The 23,819-nt window shown below is 32.3% G+C and overlaps 4 non-coding genes across 4 annotated transcripts; all 4 read left to right on the top strand.

The window, feature by feature from the left end:
• The first annotated feature begins 562 nt into the window (after positions 1 to 562).
• On the top strand, positions 563 to 700 carry TRNAT-UGU (transfer RNA threonine (anticodon UGU)). The gene is made up of 2 exons: positions 563 to 600; positions 665 to 700. It is a non-coding gene; the product is annotated as a tRNA-Thr (tRNA).
• Positions 701 to 3,915: 3,215 nt separating this feature from the next.
• TRNAI-UAU (transfer RNA isoleucine (anticodon UAU)) lies at positions 3,916 to 4,009 on the top strand. Its single transcript has 2 exons — positions 3,916 to 3,953; positions 3,974 to 4,009. It is a non-coding gene; the product is annotated as a tRNA-Ile (tRNA).
• Positions 4,010 to 4,481: 472 nt separating this feature from the next.
• Positions 4,482 to 4,638, top strand: TRNAI-UAU (transfer RNA isoleucine (anticodon UAU)). The gene is made up of 2 exons: positions 4,482 to 4,519; positions 4,603 to 4,638. It is a non-coding gene; the product is annotated as a tRNA-Ile (tRNA).
• A 2,070-nt stretch (positions 4,639 to 6,708) lies between these two features.
• Positions 6,709 to 6,800, top strand: TRNAI-UAU (transfer RNA isoleucine (anticodon UAU)). Its single transcript is given in 2 exon segments — positions 6,709 to 6,746; positions 6,765 to 6,800. It is a non-coding gene; the product is annotated as a tRNA-Ile (tRNA).
• The last annotated feature ends 17,019 nt before the right edge of the window (positions 6,801 to 23,819 follow it).

Raw genomic sequence — 23,819 nt, 5'->3', positions numbered from 1 at the left:
AGCTTAAATATCTTTTTTAAACTATAAGAAATAAAAAAATAAAAAATATGATTATATAATATATAAAATCATTTGAATTTGATATAAGATAATGAAACAATTTTGTAAAAAAAAAAACCATCTAAAAAAATACTTAAAATTTTAATTTATTTAATTAAAATTGAATCTTTTAATGATGATTATTTTTTAAATATAAATATTTTTTAATAATTAATTTTTTAAGATTATGAAATTTAAGAAATACAAATTTTAATATATATATTTTTTTAATTCAATGAAAATAATGAAGTAGTCAAGTTTTTAATTTATTTATGAAAATAATGATAAAATATAGTATATGTAACCAATAATATACAATTGAAAAATTTGTTTTATCCTTAATATGACAATGGCATATCCTTCAGAATATCATGAAAATGATCTAGAAAATTGGTTGATTGTGATGAATGACTCTTTGGTTAGTAATTTAAAAAATATATCATTTGAGGAATTTTTTTTTTTTTCATGGATGATTAAAATTTCTAAGTGAAGCTAAAGTGAAATCATCAAACAATTTTGAAATGGTCCCGTAGCTCAGTTGGTTAGAGCGTTGGTCTTGTGAATACCTAAGTTTGAGGTGGTTTATAAAGGTCGGGAGTGCTGTTGGTTTTGATGAAATTGAGGCAGCCGAAGGTCGCGGGTTCGAACCCCGCCAGGACCATATACGATGGTCGAATTTTATTTTTAAAAACTTAATTAAGGTGGAGATACCCAGATATTGGAAAACTTAAGTAAATATGGTGATCATCTCACACAAGATGTTCTAAATTATAGCTTTATTTCTCACTCTTACATGTTGATAGATAACGGTCCGTTTGGCAATGGGAATACAAGCAGAATAGGCATATGTAAATTCTTAAAATTTTGAATTCTTCATTTGGATGCACTAAATCGGAATTGGAATACAAAGTAAAATAGGAATAAGTATTCCAATTTTGGCCCAAAAATGAGGTTTTGCAATTCCACCCAAACAGGTGTTATCGGAATACGTATTCCTATTCCACTTTTCTTTATTTTAGAAAACATAAATTTTGGGGTTTTGTGAATTCTCCATCAAATATTGGCTAAACCAAATAGAGAACAGGTAGCCAAATTTTCTATTCTAGAATACATATTCTAGAATAGCTATTCCTATTCCCCTATTCCTATTTCAGTGATAGACAACGCTAGGACATTTTGATGGGGTTTTTTACATTTAAATGATAAAACATGATTAATGTGGCTTGTTGACATCCTTCTACAGTGTGCACTCTTACGGATATTATGTTTAGAACACTGTTAGAAGAGTAATATAAACATGAACCACAAAATCATATCTTGGGACATTTCTTTGGCTTTAACATGAATTTAAGGGTCCAAAGATGACAAGAATTGGCTTTTTCAAAATCTGGATTTGAAAATTTTTGCGTTTGTTTCAAAATTGGCAAAATGGAAATAGCATACCGGACTTCCAATTTTGCCTCAAAACTAGGTTTTCCAACTTCCTACTAGCAAGTAGGAATTGAAAATCAAAACCTAGTTATGTTTTTTAAAGAGTGTAAGAACAATAGATTGGACTACTTTTTGAAATTTGCCTTCAACTCCAAACTTACGCATAAAAATGTGGCTTCACATGCATCTTCCAAGTGAAACAAACAACTCAAGTTAAATCCCAAAAATTAGAATGAAGATTTGCAAAACCTTGATTTGGCTAAACCAAGGTTTCTAGAAATCTTGATTTTTTAAATTCCACGAAATCTCAATTTTTTGAATTCTTGGTAAGGTGTAGATTTTGTCATTATATCAAAGCACATCGGTGATATAGTCATTACTTCAACACCTCCCACACAATGGAGCGGAATACATGAAAAATCAAAACTTAGAGAGTCGCCCAACTGATGAGCATTTGAAGTCTTGGTAAGATGTACTAGATTTTGCTATCATACCAAAAGCACATCGATATATTACTATATAGTTACTATGCCAACACCCCTCACATGATGGAGCCAGATACATGGAAAATCAGAACTTAGTGAGTTGCCCAAACTCATGAGCAATTGAAGTCTTGGTAAGATGTAGCTTTGGCCATCATACCAAAAGTACAGTCACTAAGTCAACACCCCTCACATGATGGTACCAAATACAACCACATATCATGTGGGAGCAGTGTAGGGTGAAAGGGCTTGAGAGACTCAAACCAATGATGCGCGCTCTAATATCATGTAGATTTTGCCATCACATCAAAAATACATATTGGTGGTGGAGAGGGATTTCATCGATGATATAGTCGCTATGCCAACACCTTCCACACGAGAGTGGATACAACCACATATTATGTGAATTTGTACCCACTACATACCATGTTGATAATCCAAACCTATGTAGACTAAGGGACCTGCACTCTGATACCATATAGATTTTGCCATCACACCAAAAACATGTACCAATAGTAAAGAGGGATCCCCTCAATGATATAATTGTTGCGCCAACAAAAAGACATTTGCATTTGCCACATAATGTTACAGTACAATAGGAAATACCTAATGATATTAGTTGTAAGTGGGTTTACTTTCTCATAATTTGATTTCTCCTCATGCAACCAAGACATTTCATTGTTGATGTGCGCATGCCTGGTACCAAGTTCCAACATGCCTTCATATGCTTACAATGATTCTGCACGGCAGGTACTAGAGTTGACAAATCGGAAGCAAGTAAAACGTGATTGTCAATGGTCATTCAATATTGCAATATATGCACACAATTTGGACCATTTGTCTTGTTTCATGCATTCTTTATTAACAGAGACCCAACGAAAGGATTAAAGTTGTGCAAACTACCAAATAGTGTCCTAGATCACACCATCACACATCACATACTCTATGGCTAATTCCAACATTACCCATATCAAATTATTTGGAGCAATTAAATCTGAAGGTTGCTGTTTTGGACATCAGAAAACTTATACTTTTTGGAGCTAAGGTTGTGTACATTCCATTTTCTGATCTAATTTACAAAGGAAATCATAACCAATTTCCATGATTGCTATTTTTATATGTTTCTAATTTCTGTGGGGAAGCATAGCAGGTGGAATCACATGCACACCATGCAAAGGAGTCTGCAAGAGTAGCACACATTTTGGGAGTATTGAATCCAAAGACTGGCATAGTTCTTAAAAGGGCACCATGACTATTATCGGCCAACCAAAGAGCTTTGTTACAGGTAGATATGGATATGAATAAAAAATTGTTCAATTGATTTCTGTGATCATTGTTTATATTTGGTTTTGTCATATTTCTCCAAGAGAGGGGATCTGTATTGAGGAGTAGTCCAATTGTAAGGCCTTAGGAAGAGTGGCATTGCATGTTGAGAGAAAAAACTATAGCTGTGGGTGTAGTCACCAACATTATTTACAAATGATTTCTTTTATAAGTAGCTTAACAGATTGGTGTACTGATTCATTTTACAACACTCCTAACTCAAATGCATGATCTAGGAAACTACAAAGGAGGAATGTCTCACAACTAGTCAATTAACTAAGAGAAAGCATTACAACAAAAGGGACAGTCTCGAGAAATCACATCAGACCGATTAGGAGTTTTACGTGGGTCCCTTAGACTTATGATCTCGTGGACGTCATTATTTCATTCATTCAATATTTTTGATATTTTAATAAGACGTCATAAATTGTAAACATAAGACCCTTATGATTAGATAACAAGACGAAGAATGAACATAGTGTAGACACACATGCATAAACCAAAATGCTCAGAATATTATTATTTTAAAGATCCATAAAAGTAGTTGATTCTGATGAAGACATGTGATCCCTTTGCTAACATAATTTTTTCTTAAAACGTTTTTCAATCTATGGGACGACTAATTAAATTTTTTAATCATAGTCCCGTAGCTCAGTTGGTTAGAGCGTTGGTCTTATGAATATACCCGTAATTGAGGTAGCCGAAGGTCGCGGGTTCGAGCCCCGCCGGGACTATAAAACATGAATTCAATTATTACATGTTTTACTGATTAATTAAGCAAAGCTTTTTCCATTGCATGTCTCCGAGACTCTATCTGCTGCTGTACAGAGATTAACGATTTTTCAAAATGAGTTTGGACCATCATTATAATGAAGAATATCCTTTGAGTTTTTAATATTCTACTTGAATGCGAATGTTTTTGTGTTTGAGCTGTGTCCTTTCTATGCCAAAATCAATAATATTTTATACTTCAAAACTATGATACTAGCATATCCCCAGAAAGCCCGAACATCCACAGTATGATCATTTTAAAGATCTATAAAAGGGGTTAATTCTGATGAACACATCTGATTCTTCGGTAAGTAATTTTTTTAAAAATCAATTCAGAAACGTATTTAAAAAGAAAAAACAACCGCTTTTGAATTTGTCGGACGATTGCTTAAAATTCGAGGTACCCAAAGTGAAATATTAATTGAGTTTCAAGACGGTCCCGTAGCTCAGTTGGTTAGAGCGTTGGTCTTATGAATCCCTGAATTTGAGGTAGTCCAGGGTGGCAGGATCAAGCCCCTTTACCCTCGTTGGTCTTGCGGTTATCTGATATTGAGGCAGCCGAAGGTCGCGGGTTCGAGCCCCGCCGGGACCATAATTATGTATATAACTGTCAGACATGGTCATATTTCTTTTGGCAGGTACTAGAGTCAATAAACTGGATAGTCACTAATGTTGTACATTTCACACAATTTGGACTGTTTTGTCTGTCCATAACAGAGACCCATATTAACCTTGTCAAAAATATTACCTTTATCACATCTTCACACATTATGTATTACTAGTCCAACAGGCCTGGAATTCGACGGTCACTTCCATCTTCAATTTGCTGCCTTCTCATTGGTTAACAGCATTTTTCTGGCCTGTCTTTTCTTTTTCAGGCTCATACAATTATGAAAAATACAAATAGTCTTGGCAGGTCGTGACAGGCTGAAATCTTTGTGTTGAATCACTACTTATGAAATATGGGTCAGAGTTTGAAACAAAAATTACAGAGTTAAATCCGCATAGCAATATCACAATTTCAGTATCACAATTTCAGTTGCTGTAGAAATTATCTCCTACTTATCAATTGATGAGCTTAAGGGGCTTTCTAATAAATGGTTGATAAGGCACAACAAATGAGGTTGCAAGCAGAGTGGGTTTAACCATGGAGGAAACTCCGTAGTTAACCGTGCTCAAGCGGGAATAGAACAGGGATAACTGACCTCCTGAAAAGTCCCGATGCTTCACCTATGTGTGCATCATCTAGATCCAATGAGATGTGGCAAGAGGAGGGAGTACTGTGGAGAGAAGAAGGAACGACATTAGCATTTAATTTGAGCACTAAGGCACCCATTTTAGTATCCTAGACGAGGGCACTCTTCCAGTTCCCAATTTTTGTTGGCTTAAAAATCTACCAGGGTTCTCTTCTTTGGAACATCAGCCTCTCAATGAAAGCATATATTGGCCTATAGCCCAAGATTATTCATTTTTTTTGGGCCTTGGAGAGGGCCAATTTCAGAGGTAAACAAGCTAAACAGTATCATAAGGTAAGCTTCCCATACCTTTTCTCATTAATTCCATGTCACACATTTAATTAGTATTGGATTATGTTGAAAGGACTTATTTAACATATTTTGTTTAACATCTGCTTAATTTGAAAAGCGGATTTTCCTTCTGTTACAACTAAAAAGAACGTATCTAGAGGAACAACTTACAGCCAGTCTCCCTCTCCTGTAATGCAAACTGTTGAAACAAGTTACCCTAGTTCTTCTTCAAATATAAAAATAGATTTTCTGATTAGGCATCTTCACATTGCTATATATTTTGCAGAATTAGAGTCTAAATGAGTGCATCAGCATTTCAATAATTTTACTTGGCCTAAACAAACAGGTTGAGATTTTCTGTCTGCACTACATTATTAATTCATCGCACTACATTATCAAAACTTGTTAATTCATTGGCTATCTTTAGTCAGATTTGTTTGCATTTGTTTTACAGTCTTTTTCTCAAATGTCCTCAAAGTTCATAAAAATAACAAAGGCATGTTTTGTCACTTACTTGATGTTGAACAATCTAGAAAAAATCAAATGATTTTACATTTATGTAAGTAACATATTTGCCATATCTAATTTGCAATTAACTCATTTAGAAGAAATGTTGTCAAGCTTCAAGCTTCCATGGCCTGGCCTTTGCTATGCCCTGCCTTTCATTTCAAGATTTTCCCTAGCCTTTTTCTAAGAAATGTCACAAAGAACATAGAATAATCTTTAAACTAATTTTCGAAAGAGAAGTTACAAGTTCAAAATTCTACAAAGAATAAAATATGAACATAATGTTCTAGCACAATTAAGTCCTTCTCACAAAAAACATAGAATAATCCCTAAAACTAGAGGTGCTTCTTTGAGCATTTGAGTCTCCATAACACACTAAAATTTGGTGCCCTGGAGGTTTCTCACAAGCTTATTTTGAAGCTCAATTTTTGGTGCCCAGAATACGATTATTTTAAAGATCTATAAACAATAGTTTGATGAAAATATCTGATTTCCTTGATAAACTAATTTTTTTTTTTTTAAAAAGTCAGTTCAGGAACGTATGTTTTTACAACGTTTTTGAATTTGTCAGATGACTGATTACAGTTTCTACGAAAAGTGAAAAAAAATCATGCTTTCAATTTCAAAGTGGTCCCGTAGCTCAGTTGGTTAGAGCGTTGGTCTTATGAGTACTTGCAATTGAGGTAGCCGAAGGTCGCGGGTTCGAGCCCCGCCGGGACCAAACCATGATTTCCATTGCTCTCGGATTATTGAGAAGTATTCATGCTTTTCCCATTGCTTTATTCGCTCTCGGATTATTGAGAAGTATTCATGCTTTTCCCATTGCTTTATTCGACTATCTATCAGCAGCTATACAGGGGTTGAGGATCTCTCAAAATGAGTTTGGACTATTATTTTATTTTAATCTTAGTCTCCATGCATTTTGTTTACTTGTGTTTATGATGCCGAGTATGTATGTTGTTATGTTTGGTGCAATGGTAACGGTTGCTTCATCCAGCCAATGAGAAATCTTCGATCACAAACCGCCCACTCTGGATAGCAATGCATTTTATGTTGAAATAACTGATGTTTGAACTCACATTTTAGTATAGTTTTTCACTGTTATCATTGGCCATTCTTAAACATCAACACACGAGAGGAAATTAAGCTTGGGGAATAAGTTAAATTTGACTATTTAACACTTTTAGTCTAAGAATTAAGCCTTGGTTGTTCTTATATGCAATAATATCTCGAAATTGTGAACTCTCAGTTAACTAGTTAGAATAGTGAATGTTGAATGCATTAAATAATGCATAAAATATAAACTGGAAAATAATGATATATATAAAAGATTGCATTAGCTAATGTTTTTTATCAGCCTGCAATATGTAATAGATCAGTATGAAAGATCAACAAAAAAATATTGTGCTCTGTTTTTCCTGTATTTTAAATTCTACAATTTCCATCAGAGTTGTAAGGAAAGATGAAAAGAGCTGCTTTGACCGTGCATATAATGTTGTGTCATGGTGGGTTCTCTCATATTCTGCTCTGCTCCCGTTGTTGTGTGCATTTTGGACTGCTCTGCTCTCATATCAAGTCTTAGTGTGTGATGTTTAAGTAGGGGACAATTGCCCTCTCATTGCAAATCCTCTACAACTTTTCTCGAGGATTCAATAGACTGCTTGGCATGAAGAGTATGACCACCTGTATGCATTCCATCTGTCTTATAGCTTCTATTCTTGAATGATTAAAAATGGTTAATATTTATATGGAATACGTTACAGCTTATTTATTAAAACGTTGTCCATTTTACCCTTGGTTAATATTAATCAAGAGAGATTCGAAAACCATTTTTATTTGCTTCTCTTTCAAATAGCTGAAGTAGCCAACATAGTCCATTGTAATAAGTTGGGATGGTTTGGATATAACTGTATATGACTTATATCCAAAAGCTCTCAACTGATTACTTTCATAACTGATACTCATCAATGGAGGTGTGGAATGGGTGGTTATGTTCTTTGTCCCTTGCCATTTTTGCCTACTGGAAGCCATCTCACATAAAATGATGACAATAATCTAAAAAAAAAAACAAGGGGCGGAAAAACCTGATGGCATATGGAGATTTTTACCTTGAAATTTAAGTCTGATTTGTAACCAAATGAATAGCTTGTGATGCTGCTTGTTCCTTTGGAAATGTTGCACACTAAAAATATAAGTTGTGTTGAGAAACTGAAGTGTTAATATTTATTGAATTGGTCGTAGGGAAGAGAAAGATAGCATATTGTGTCTTCAATGGAACATTAAATATTCTCCCTTTAACATACATTTCATAACCCTAGGAGTAGAAATGACTGTGAATCAGTTTCATAAGAAACATTCATTGATTAACAAAGATATACTGATTGAATGATTTTGCACTCAATGTTTTGAATGGAACACCTCACAATTGGTCAAAACTATTTAGCTAAGATAATTCTACAATGCATGGAACATACTCATTATTAGGAAATGGACATTTGAAATTAGTTTGCTAATAGTGAGTTTTGGAAATATCTCTTGTCAAGTTCAAATAAGATTTGTTTACCTTGCAATGATATTTATATAAATACAGAATAACAAATCTTATCAAACATAAATATTGTGCCTTCTTGAAACAATTTACTTTCATTGATCAAGGTTAGGCACTATGAAACCGTCTATGCTATTAAATTTTCGAAACTCTCCAAACTCTAGTTATAACCACATCATGGAATGGGTTTTGTTTTGGGGAGGCATGAAATTTGCTGTATAGTGTATGAGTTTTAATATGGACAGGAAATCTAATTTTGTTTACTTTTACAATGAAATTCCATAATGAAAAATATGTTTAATCCATGTCTTACATGTACAAAATGTAGGGTATCCTTGAGTGAAATTTTACAAAGATGGACTCACAATAGAATGTGAATGGATGTTACATGTTATACAACTAAAATCTTATGTGTTGAATTCATTAAAGGAACATTTGATTGTATCTATCATGAATGGTGTTCATAATTAAAGGAATATTTGTTTGTATCTATCATGATTGACATTCATAGATAGTTATAAAATCCTTGATTTTTAGAAAGGGGACTCTAAAGCTATAATTAATTCACATGTTTGAGAATAGATACTCATTGAAAGATGTGGCACCAAATGGGAAATAATGATACTTTATTTCTATAAATTTCCTTAACTGTCTTATGAAATAAGTTTTGGATGTGATGGATGTTTTGGAATGCTTCTCAAATTAATATGAAATAAGTGTATGAGTTTTAATATGGACAGGAAATCTAATTTTGTTTACTTTTACAATGAAATTCCATAATGAAAAATATGTTTAATCCATGTCTTACATGTACAAAATGTAGGGTATCCTTGAGTGAAATTTTACAAAGATGGACTCACAATAGAATGTGAATGGATGTTACATGTTATACAACTAAAATCTTATGTGTTGAATTCATTAAAGGAACATTTGATTGTATCTATCATGAATGGTGTTCATAATTAAAGGAATATTTGTTTGTATCTATCATGATTGACATTCATAGATAGTTATAAAATCCTTGATTTTTAGAAAGGGGACTCTAAAGCTATAATTAATTCACATGTTTGAGAATAGATACTCATTGAAAGATGTGGCACCAAATGGGAAATAATGATACTTTATTTCTATAAATTTCCTTAACTGTCTTATGAAATAAGTTTTGGATGTGATGGATGTTTTGGAATGCTTCTCAAATTAAGCATGAGTTGAAAAGTCGAGATATTTAATCATTGTACACATGGTTCCATTACTACTCTTGGGTTTACCTTCTTAGACTTTCTCGATGCCGGGTTGGGTATCTTTCATGTTAGGAAAGATTCTAGGGAAGCTTAATAGCTTCATGGTAGGGTGGTAAAGCACTCCTACAATATTCTTGCCCTTATGTTTTCTTAAGCAGGTTCTAGAGCTTATTTCAGTTTGGTCATCATATCTACATCTCGATATTTTGGTATCTCGTACCTCGTATATGGTATCTAGTATCTTTTAAATGTATTTCTTTTAAATTCATGATAATTGAGAATTAATGTTGATTGGTCAATATTCAAAGGACCTTGACTCTCATTGAAATTTTTGTATTTTATGGAGAGTGGTGATGTGGCATTGGTTTTGTGGGGCCAGTCTTTACATATGGTATCAGAGCTCTTGGTTCCACACTTGGGCCTTGAGTTCACTATGTTAGGCAAACAACTATAAGTCAACTAGCTTAAATTCTGCTATATGGGTTGATGACATGGGTTGCATGGTGTGTCTTCTAGTTATGATTACTCTAACATAGAAGAATAAGATGCTTATTATGCATGTCAATATTTTGGGTTGACAATTGCTTTCTTTAAAGATAGTCAAAATGGAAAGATTATGGAATGATTTGGTAATTTGTGTATCTCATATGGTTATAACTATATTTAAATTTAAATAATGTGATGATATAATATGCATATTGTTGTATTATACTTGAAGTTTTTATTTATTTGCATGTATGATGCAAGAAAGTTGTCAATTTCTAATAACTATTGAGATAGTCAAATGATGGTTGACTTTTGCACTAGGTTATGAGTGCTTATGAATTCAATATTTAGCTTGTGATAGCAATGAAAATGTCTTTTTATTGTGTAAATGACATCTGATGCACATGCAGTGCAATAATTTATTTTCATTTTATGCCAGATTCATGAGACTCATTGAGTAACCTAATATGATAAGTAGGAAGAAGATGGATTTCATTTGCAAAAGTATTGCATGTTCCATTATGCATTTAGAAATGTGTGATTATCAAGATAAATTGCATGTGATGCATGTGAAGTTTGGTTATGTTCTTAATAACCCTTGGACGCAAGGTGTCCTTAAACATCTACTCCCTCTTGGTGACTAGTGAGAGTCATTGTGCTTAAGTGAATTGAGTTTTCATTTTATTATGTTCTGTTTCATGAACTTGGATGTGATGAAGGACTAGCTTGAGATTTTATGTTCTTTGTGACCATTGAGCCACCAATTTGTGCCCTATTTACTGTGACTTTTGTTCACTTTTATTTTTAGTTTTGCACCTCCCTTTTGGACTTTGACTTCAGAATTATGAATCTTATTTTCAAGACTTCTTTGATCTTGAGGTGGCTAGGGTGTGTGTGTATTTTTGATGAAGCTAGTCCCATGATTTGAAAGCGATGTCATCTATCATGTTAAGTGTGAAACATTGATAGGATGTTGAAATGAGTAGATTGTGAAGAACATGCCATTCTTCCTTTTGCATTTATTTTATTTTATTTTTGTTTTATTTTGGAAAGCTTACCTTTCGGTTCGGGTACCGAATGTGGACAAATAGGGAGGGGTAGAAGTGATGCTTTCATTTTCCACTCTACCTACTAGTGTAATAATGGTACTACAAAATACTTTGGCCAAAGCTATGTTGCCCTTATTTCATCTCCCTCCCACATCCATGATTATGGTTACTTGGACATATGTGGGAAGTAGTATGCTTCATAGTTGCACCAAATACCTCCTACTTTTTGTACTGTTGGGCATTGCCAGGTTGGGAATTCTACATATTAGGTAGCATCCCACAGAAAGTACCTATGGTATTGTGAGGGCATTACTAGATTGGGAATTCGACATGTTAGGTAGGATCCCAAGGAAGTGCATTTTGTATTATTTGGGCATTGTAGGGTTGGGCATTTCATGTTAGGTAGAATCCCATGGAAGTGTAAGGCTTCATGGTTGGGTAGGAAAGCACCTCAAACCATATTTTATGTGATGATCTAATGGCATGAAGGCCATACATCACAACTTGTGCTTATGTTTTGGTTAAGCACACAATGGTGATGAGATGGGCTTTAGGGCCTAAGGTCACTGAATTCAAAAAAATGGATTTACTAATTCTTGCAAGTGATCAGTGAGCATACATAGATGATTTACGTAATGGTGTAGATCATATGGTAGATGGTATTGCACTTGTATGGTGTGCTTATTGTTCCATGTCCGACATGTAAGTCGACATTTTCTATGATGCCCATTGAGGTATGATGCTTTAAATTATACTTCATGTAAATTTTAATTTTTTTTATTTTGATGGATGAATGACGCCTAGGTCAAGATCCCTGGATAATTTCATGTGTTACCTTATTAAATGGATAATCATTTGCTAACCTTTGAACATGACGAATGAAATAGTTGTTGACTATTTAAACTAGTGCTTACTTGATTATTTTATGTTTCTTGCAATTGATGACGTGGAAATTGCTTAGTAGGACATGGTTCTTACATACGATGCAATAAAGTTTGACATGCTAGTCAACTTCTTAAGTATATTCATCTATGGCATATTCATGTGATGATATGTTGTGTTCGATAATTTGGTTGATAGTTGGCTTATGAGATGTAATTATTATTATACCTACCTTTTTGACATGTGGCAAGTGTATGGAAATGTGATGTTCTTATGAGAATGCAAAAGGGTATGTATAGATCCTTTTTTTACTTATTTTTGTAAATATATGGTGTTGGAGTTATGAATATGTGATGATCCACTATGTATGTACCTTTTACTTTATCGGAAGTTGCTGACTCATTTTATTTGGTCACCTTGGTTGATAAACAATGATCAATGATTTGGTTGTATTGAGTTTTGGACTCTTAGTCGATATGCTGTTCAACATAGTCTTGGTCATTATGTATTCAACATAGACCTTTGGTCGATATGTTGGGTTGGTATTTCGTTTTATTATCTATTGATGTAGAACCTAGGGTCAAAATTGCTTGATACATTTGACTATGTGGCCTTTATAACATTCATTTACTTAACATATTGGTTGGATATATGTTGTTGATTTTGAGCTAAATGATACATTATATGATGTAAATACATTTGGATGCCAAGTTTTGCAAGCATTTAGATGCATAATGATGATTAAATGTTAGTGATTACATTGATGATGTCATATGTGCATGTTATTATATTTCATGGTGAATCATATGATGATCACTTGATATAATATGATTGATCATATTTCATGCACACTGACCTATTGACGTGGACACTTACTCACTTAGCGAGCACCACATGTTAGGTGGTATGTATGATACATATGGTTAATTATTTTTGTTACTCTTGATCAAGGTGCGATTAAAGATGAGTTAAGGGAACTCATATTGAATCTTGATGTTCTAATTGAATATTTCTCTTCTTGAGCTACTGACATTGAAATGAGTTAAAGGTATTGTTAGTGTACATGTATAAGTATGGTAGGATGTGGACATGAAGTACATATTAGCATGGTCAAATCCTAGGGATGCCAAGGTATGATAAGTAAGCACATGTATGTGTGTGATATCATGTGATGTTAAGGTAACATGTTACTTAATTTTGAGAATTATATAGATAAGAGAGCATTTTATTTGATTATGATATATGATAGATTGACATTTGGTGTTGTTCCTATAATGCAACAGAGGGAATGACACATCATAAGAAAGAGGGAATATTGTCAGAGAGAGGTAATTCTAACCTTGTAAAACTATATAATGGTAATGGAATTCACACACTTAGATGTTCCTAATATGATAACTTATATGTGTTCTTATATGAAATATGTGTTATTTTTCTCCAAATTTGTTTACTTTAAATATGTGTTGATATTGTCTTGAAAATATTACTTTCTCAGAGACTATGTGTAGAATTTATTAGAATACATTAAAATGAAAGGTAAGTTTCAATAATGGAATGAAAAGTTGACTTTATAAGAGTTGATGAAAGTCAACATTTGATAGAATTGAATGTGATTGTATGCATTATTGTGGGAATAGAAGTTAGACTTGATCACGTTAAATAATTCTCTTGAATGTTAAGGATATAATTGTAAGTTTTAACATTTTGCATCAAGACGATGCATTATCTAAGAGGGAGAGGATGTCACAACCAATTTTACCCACCTCCAAATAGAAGGGGTAGTTTTATGCCACACAATTTTAAATTATTTTAAACCTAATTAAATTGCAATAAAATAATGTATGACAATTGTAAAAGAGAGTGGGGGGAATACAAAGATTAGGGGGTTTGTTACACTTTTAACGGAGAAACACAAGTCATTAGAAGGGGTAATAATGCATCCATAATTAGGTAGTATGGGTAATGGCTTCAAGTTTCTTACACAAGATGGAAAGAACTGCTCTGACAGTATATATAATGTTTTGTCATGGTGGGTTCTCTCATATTCTACTTTGCTCCTGTTGTTAAGTGCATTTTGGAAATTGTGTTGCCATATGCTCTTCTATCAAGCTTCAGATTTTGTTCCTCTGGTTTCAAGGTGGACTGGATTACATACAGTTTTGGGTTTCTATCATTGATATACTATTCATTTTGCTGCTTCGATCCATGTTCATTTTGTGTGTTTTTACTATGTTTGATGCATCCAGCCTATCATTTGAACCTTACCTTTGGAAAGCATTATTATGTGGGATTGTTTCAACCGTGATCATAACTATCAAGGCCTTCTTGTTTATGGTTTACTCAACATTAGAGAGCCCCTCTTCAGAGTTTTGAGAATTTCCCCTCCTTGTCTCTCCAACGGCTACTAGCGCTAACTGCCATTAGAATGAGAAAGCATGATGGTGAGGGTTGTCTTATCTAGCGAGGTTTATTTGGTGTTTGGAAGGGCAGACAAGAAAGTGGGCTCTGAGAGAAGAAAAAATCAAATTTAATAAGGCAGATGAGAAACTAGCTATCTGAAAGAATTTTCCTCTTTCTCCTATAGGCAAGAACCCACCTCTCATTGCAAACCCTCTGCAACTTTTCTCAAGGATTCAATAGACTGCTTGACATGAAGAGTATGGATAGGTATGTATTCCATCATCTTATAGCTTCTATTCTTGAATGATTAAAAATAGTTAATATTTATATGGAATACATTACAACTTATTTATTAAAATATCGTCCATTACCCTTGGTTAATATTAATCAAGAGAGATTCAAAAACCATTTTTATTTACTTCTCTTTCAAATAGCTGAAGTAGCCAACATAGTCCATTGTAATAAGATGGGATGGTTTGGATATAACTGTTTATGACTTGTATCCAAAAACTCTCAACTAATTACTTTCATAACTGATACTCATCAATGGAGGTGTGGAATTGGTGGTTATGTTCTTTGTCCCTTGCCATTTTTGCCTACTGGAAGCCATCTCACATAAAATGATGACAATAATCTAAAAAAAAACAAGGGGCAAAAAAACCTGATGGCATATGGAGATTTTTACCTTGAAATTTTTAAGTCAAATTTGTAACCAAATGAATAGCTTGTGATGTTTATAGTTCCTTTGGAAATGTTACACACTAAAAAAATAGGTTGTGTTGAGAAACTTAAGTGTTAATATTTAATTTATTGTAGGGAAGAGAAAGATTGCATAGTGTGTCTTGAATGGAACATTAAATATACTCCCTTCAACATACATTTCATAACCCTGGGAGTAGAAATGACTGCGAATCTATTTCAGAAGAAACATTCATTGATTAACAAAGATATAATGATTGAATGATTTTGCACTCAATGTTTTGAATGAGACACTTCACAATTGGTCAAAACTATTTATGTGAGATAATTCTACAATGCATGGAACACACTCATTATTAGGAAATGGACATTTGAAAATTAGATTACTAATAGTGAGTTTTAGAAATATCCCTTGTCAAGTTCAAAAAGACATGAAAGAATGCTTGTAGAGAGTCTCTACTGACAACTATCTCAATTTATTTGTTTACCTTGCAATGATATTTATATAAATATAGAATAATAGACCTTATCAAACATATATATTGCGCCTTCTTGAAATAGTTTACTTTCATTGATCGAGGTTAGGCACCATGAAATCATCTATGCTATTAAATTTTTGAAACTCTCTAAACTCTAGTTATAATGACATCATGGAATGGGTTTTGTTTTGGGGAGGCATATCATTTGTTGTATAGTGTATGAGTTTTAGTATGGATAGGAAATCTAATTTTGTTTATTTTTACAATGAAATTCCATAATGGAAAATATGTTTAATCCATGCCTTACATGTACAAAATGTAGGGTATCCTGAGTGAATTTTTATAGAGATGGACTCACAATAGAATGTGAATGGATGTTACATGTTATACAACTGAAATCTTATGTATTGAATTCATTAAAAGAACATTTGATTGTATCTATCATGAATGGTGTTCATAATTAAAGGAATATTTGTTTGTGTCTATCATGATTGGCATTCATAGATAGTTATAAAATCCTTGATTTTTAGAAAGGGGACTCTAAAGTTGTAATTAACTCACATGTTTGAGAGTAGAAACTCATTGAAATATGTGGCACCAAATGGGAAATATTGATACTTTATTTCCATAAATTTCCTATACTTTAACTATGTCTTATGAAATAAGTTTTGGATGTGATGAACATTTTGGAATGCTTCTCAAATTAAGCATGAGTTGGAAAGTTGAGATATTTAATCATTATACACATGATTCCATTACCACTTTTGGTTTTAACTTCTTAGACTTTCTCAATGTTAGGTTGGGTATATTTCATGTTAGGAAAGATTTTGAGGAAGCTTAACAACTTCGTGGTAGGGTGGTAAAGCACTCCTACAATAGTCTCACCCTTATTGAGCTTATTTCAGCTTGGTCATCATATCTAAACCATCTCAGTATTCTGGTATCTCATACCTGGTATATGGTATTTGGTATCTTCTAAATGTATTTCTTTCAAATTTAATGATAATTGAGAATTAATGTTGACTGGTCAATATTCAAAGGACCTTGACTCTTGTTGAAATTTTTGTATTTTATGGAGAGTGTTGATGTGACATTGGTTTTGTAGGGGCAATCTTTATAGTGTTTAATGATGACATGTCTTGGAAAATTGTCATAATAAGATGGATACATAAAAGGTTGCAGATGTCAAAGGTGGGTATAAAAGATTGCAGTTCAAGTGGTTGCTACTACATAAGGTAAGCATGGGTTGTAAGAGAAAGATCATGGTGAGAAATTCAAGCAGGATTAAAAAATAGGTATTTGTATTGCATGTTTCAAGAGGGCTATTGTGATTAGAGGATAAATTGTTAAAGAAGACTAATTGTTAGATGAAGCTTTCCCTGAATCCAAAGGAGATTGAGCCATAGTTTAGGTAATTTATCCGTCTCACAATTTTTTTGCTCAAATAGGAAAAGCTGGAAAAAGAGTAAAGAAGCAAAATAATAACTTAAAAGATGAATTGAGACAACTAGAGAAATGTAATTAAGAATTGTTAGATAATTTTACAAAGTTTGGAAAGGAGAGATATGAATATTTATGTGAAATTGAGAATCTTCAAAAGGAATTGGAAATGGTTAAAAATGAAAATATTGAGTCAAAGGACAATTTAAATTGTTTGATAAAGTCAAGAAGAAATTGGAGAATGCTAAGAAGATTAATGGAGATTTAGAAGAGAAGGTAAAAGTTGTGCAAAAAGAAATTGAAATCTTGAATTCATAGGCATCAGTTTCTAATGTTACTTGTGGAAAATTGTTATGAGTAAAAGTTATTTGGTTTGTTCTCCTAGGAATAGATGAAAATCGTTATGATGATAACAATGGATATTTTAAAAATTATTGGTCTAAAGATTATGTAGAAAAATGGGATTCAAAGGAAGTGGAATTAGGAAAGCATGGACAAGACATGAAGGAACCCACCTAGCTCATTTGGAGGCCAAAGTTTGAAGGCCTTAGATTCGGTAAAAGAAATAGATCCAATGTTGCATGTATGAAAAGTTCAAAAATCAATTGAAAGAGGGCATTGTTCTTATTTTCACTGGGAAGGATAGTCCGAGGATAAGTGTTGGATCTTCACTCTATTTGAATTTGTGTTTTGAAGAGTCATAGTGAAAAGACATGTTGGAATAGAGACTGCGGTGGACAATCTACAAAAAGTTGTAAGCAAGTTGATTATGGATTGATCCATGGATCATGTTGGTAGAAAATGATAAAGATGTTGAAAAGGTTGTATAAACCTCAATGTTTAAATGTCAAAGGTGATAGTGATGAATCAAGGTTTTGATGCTTGAGTGAAGTAATTGACAACTACTTGTTTTGATTGCACATGGAAGTGTCACAAGTCTTCTCTATGTTAGAGCAAGGAGGGGAATACTAAGCCTCATGATCTCTCATGAAAAAGATAAATTAGTAAAGAGATAGTTGACTTTTACAAGAAGTACTATGTGAGTATATCATACTCTAGTGAGGAGAAGTTGCATGAGTTAAGTTTTGAGTGCCTAGAGATCATATTGTGAGTCTCAACATCATTAAGGAAGAGTGTTGAAATGACTCATGCTCAAATTCACAGTTCCAACATAGTTTTCCACCATCACCATCACAATCATCCTTACATGCACTGAATATTTTAATTGAAGATAATAAAGATTGAGAATGGAGTGTGAGTTAATATCTCCACATATTAGATTGTGAACTCTCACTTAACTAGTTGGAATAATGCATGTTGAACACATTAAATAATGCATAAAATATAAACAGATAAATAATGATACTTTTAAGAAGCTACAACCTCTATAAAAGACTACATTATGTAATATTTTCAACAACCTGCAATATGTAATAGATTAGTATGGAAGATCAATAAAAAATATTGTGCTTGTGTAAAATTCTTGCATTGCTCTGTTTTTCCTATGTTTTAAATTCTACATTTTGTTTACTTGTCTTTTCTAGAAAATAATATTCCTCATGATATTGCTACACAATTAAATCCTAATAGCAATATCACAATTTGACTTGCTATGGGAATTATCTCCTACTTATCCAGCAATATTCGTATTCATTTTTCTATAATGAGGAATATCCTTTTAACTTTTACCATTCTACATAAATGTGAATATTCTAATTTTTTAGCTCTAGCCTTTCTTTGGTGAAGAAAGCCATGAGCACACCTCTTTTATATTATTGGATCTTGTAGACACTTCATCATATAATTTAGGATATACTGAATTACAACATCATAAGATATTAGATTTGATAGGTATTTTATAATGTTTATGCACATAATAGAAATCAGTTAAATAATTTAACTATGTACAAACTATTTTCCAACTATCTAATCTAACCAATGTAATACATTTAATAAAAATGTAATATATTATACTAACAATCCCCTCTTTATTACATTGTTGTTGCAACTATATCACATAATTCATCTTTTGAGAAACACCCTTTTAAAGTTTACATTTTAAAATTTGTTGAATGCAAAATGTAGACACATCTTTGTGAAAGTTTTCTCTAAAGAAAAAAATGATGAATCAAGCAAAGTTCCATCAAGTTATCTCATATCCCGTGTAAAGGTGTAGCCCCTATCTAAATTTCCCCAGTTCTCCCTCCATAATTCCTGAAGTACATCGTTGCAAGCTACTAGAAAACCATCCATATTGAACTGTACACAAAATCCCTTACTTGCCTCCACAAATCAAACTTCACACTACATGTATCCACACAATTATTAGCAATAACAAGAATAAACCAAAAAACTAGAAAACAAAAATGCTTCTCACACAAAACATCATCTCAAAGTGAGAAGCTAATTTCAGATGATTAAAATCCTTCATCCTCCTATTCCTCCAACCTTCAAAAAATGAAGGCTCAATGTACTAAATAAAGATTTGCATTATCACAAAAAGATATATTAATATCACACTCATTAGTTGTTGAATTTTCATCACAAATGTTGACAACATTATCTTTATTAGATTGCTCTTTCAATTTTCCCTTGTTTAAAAAAGTCATTTGAGAAAGCCTTGCAATTTTTATTTTTTCAATCATAGAAATATATGTTCACACTTCACTTATTGTTTTTTTTTTAATTGTTTTTTTTTTAATCAGTAAATGGCCGAAGCCTTGGTATACATTTTATTAAACAAATAATCATAAGTTACATGTCCTCCATTCAAACATGCACTAGTAGGAAAGAATGGGGAAGAAAACCTCCAGTCTTGCCTAGGACTTTCGTCCTAAAAATTACATACAAATAAAGGGGCATACCCCTATTTAAAAAATCACCATTGATTAGGTGAAATCACCTATCCATAATAAATATATACAATGAATTTTTTAATCTAGATTTACAATGAATATATAGATCCAGGGTACCACAGAGCTTCTATCTGTCAATGGATTTTGAGGGAATGAGCTTTCTCCATTAAAATAATCCTGAACATAAAATATCACACAAAATACTAGACCACACATAAAGGTTAGCATAACTTGTCATATTATCCATGAGAGGAAATTGATTATTTCCATTTTGAGCATCTAGATACTTCACTTATTGTTAGGATTATAAATCCAATTGTAATTACAATATTATTAGAATAAAATGCACCTCTCTCAAATAAAATGTAGATATGATTAAAAAAATTCAAAGAAACTAATCCCAAATATAATTCCTTAAAGTATGGCGTTAGGCTATTCAATAGTGTAGTTCATTTTACTTTTGGTTGTTGCTAGAATTAAAATAAGGATTAAGGCCCATGATTTATTCATATTAATGTAATACATATTTCTAATATAGTAAATAGATATCAATTTTTATTCTTATAATATTTATATAATTTTTGTAAAGTTTTAATCTTTCAAATATTGTAAAGATTAATGAGCGAAAATTAATAAAATAGTTCATGATAATGTAACCTTGGGAGTAATTAGGAGTTTTAGCCACATGTTCATCGTAAAATGATTTTTGGAGCATCTAGATAATATCATTCATGACAGCAGGGTATATGATATTACAAAAGAAAATATTATTTAAATTTAATAATAGTAGATTGGATGATGAAATCGGTATGTGGATGGTAAATATTGTCACTATTATTAGTAATCTCAACAATATTAATAACTTAGATGTGATAATGATGTTAATAACACTAAGTATTAATGTATCAATGTTAGATGAGTACATGTGTATCCTTTATAGGATATAGATTAACTTAGTATATATGATCATCTTCAACAATGTTTTGAAGTAAATATGTTTGATGGTGGTAAAGCATCCATGTAAACTTTGAATATAGATGGAAATTTTATAATTATAGATTTTTAAAATGAGAATCAAATTTAGAAATATTTCCTTTCTATTAAGCATGATCCTCTATTGGAATCATTTATAGGTACCTTAAATGTATATGAAAATGGGAGATATTAAAGATACATGATCATTCAATTTAGTTGGCTAAATATAAAATCTTTGAAAATTATGATCATTCATTATAAATGAAATTAAATAGCTTTGTTAGGAGGATGTCTTGTATTTTTATATAGTCAATATCATTGAACCCTTCTAAAGTGGGATACTACTTGAAGACTTGAAGGATTTAAAAATAATTTTGCATCATATCAATATTATGACCACGTGATATTTAGTGACCTCTTAAGTGCACTACACTTATTAGAGGGGATAGCATGGGAACTAAGGAAGGGTATTATGGTTGTGTTTGATGTTATATATTGTGTGTGTTGGCAATTTGGCTAGGTTAGTCCACATTAGGTTGTCATTTTTGGTAACATATAAGTCATGTCAAGCCAATAGATAATAAGAATGAAGTTTTGGGATATATACTTAGAAAGTTGATTAAGGGTTATGCAGTTTATTTGACAAAATAGTTGGAGTTTTGATTAATGTGGTTCAGAAAAAAATATTGACATGTGCAGACTTAGATATGGCTAAAAAAGACTATGATGATGACATGTGCAAGTTCGTAGGATAGTACGATGAGTACAAAAAGAGTTGTAATGATTTTATTAGTTGCAGTATTACGAGCAAAATAAAGCATGATAAGGAAATAAGTATTTTGAGTTAAGGATTTTTTTTTTGGCCAAAATAATTACTTAACTAATTACGGATGAAATCTTATATGTTAACCTTAAGTGGGAAAGAGTTAATTTTATATTTTGATAAAGTGTAATAAAGGTATGAAGGCCGACATAGCAGATATTTGTAAAATATCAAGGTATAAAGGAAAGATTGCAAATGCAAAGTTAAGCGTGATATTTGTTATGATAAAATGAAATTGTGTATGATGTGAATTATGATGTATGACTAGAGTAATGTGATTCCTAATCAAGTTTTGTGAAGTGCAACAAAGACAATATCAATTATTGAAGATATTAGCAATAGTGCAAGGTTTTTTGTATCTATCTTTTGTATTAAGAACTTTATTGTTCATTGCATATTTGGTAAGTGGACTCATCTTGCATACATTTTTAATTTGTATATATCAACTCCTAACATGGTTAGGTCTTCTAATGGGGCCTAAGTCCTCTAATAAGGGCTGAGACACTATGCAGATGTAATAGACTCCAACAGGGTAAATATTTTTAACTAGAAACTTTTGATCAGTGGATCATTTTGTGGGTACCATCCCTATCGGGGTTTTCTCTTTGCCAAGGTTTCTCTATTAAAAAAAAAATGGTGTTATTGTTAAAAATATAATGGGAAAGATACTAAGGGGGGAGGGGGATCAGGATCTATAAAACTTTTACCCTTTCAAAAAAAATCAAATATGATAACTTCACCTATAATCCTTATCTCAACAATATCATAAATCACATAAAAATTTATTATTATGATGTATTAGATTTAAAAACTAATCAGATCCATGAAACATGTATGTAAATGATCAGCACATAACACAAAGATTTTGGTTACCTAGAAACCCTCCAAGGTGAATGTAAAACTAGAGTGGAGATGGCATGCACAAATCTTCACTATTGCAGCAATAAAGCTCGCCTATTAGGGATACAAATTTTGATCACTTCTAATGATCTACTCTATGAGAGGTCTACCCTATTAAGAGATTACAAGACTTATACATTCTACCTTGATTAAATGATTTAAACTTATAGCTAAGTAAACCCTTTGTTAAGAGATTTACAAAGGTCTATTAGGACCACTCTATTAATAGATTTACCCTAATTACACCTGCTAAAATATATTAGTACTTGATCCATTAGTTTGTACTTCAAATAATGACAACAAATCTCCTCTTTACAATCTTTGATCCTTTCACTGATATGATATGTCTTTTCTCTACACTTCATTGCCTTTGTACTGCTCGATTGCTCTATTTTATTCACCTTCAAACTTTTTCTCTAGCATTCAAACTTGCAACCTCTCTCACATGTATATGAAATTGGGGTTTGGATCCTCTTGTTGTAATCAATTGTGGAATTTTTCAAATCAAAACCAATGATCTAGATCCATCTCTTTTTCTACTTAGTCATTCTATTTTTCTAATTAGCTAATCACCTTGCATAAGGATTAATGATCCTTAACCAAACACATAATCACCCCCATGATTTACTCCCCAATCATTAAAACATACATTTAAGTAAAAATAATAATTTACCTTAGTGTTTGTGTCATTCCAAAAAAATCTATTAAAACTAATTTACTCAACACTTGAACATTCTAACACCTAGTCATGTCTAATGTTCATGTTGTCACTCAATCTTTATCTACTTGGCTTATATTGTGTAACTAGACATCTATATGCTTAGTGTAAATTATCTTCTAGATGACTCGACATATATTGTAGTACTCGATGATCATTAGCACACTTGGCAGTAACTATCATTCGAAACTTGAATTATAATATTTACAAGTCTTCATTCCTTTGCTTGACCTATATAGGATGAC

The sequence above is a fragment of the Cupressus sempervirens genome, chromosome 1, assembly GCF_028749045.1.
Source record: "Cupressus sempervirens isolate cs-2001-9-10 chromosome 1, ASM2874904v1, whole genome shotgun sequence".
Taxonomy (NCBI): Eukaryota; Viridiplantae; Streptophyta; class Pinopsida; order Cupressales; family Cupressaceae; genus Cupressus; species Cupressus sempervirens.
The sequence above is the reverse complement of the archived record's forward strand: the minus strand, read 5'-3'. Positions and strand labels throughout refer to the sequence as shown.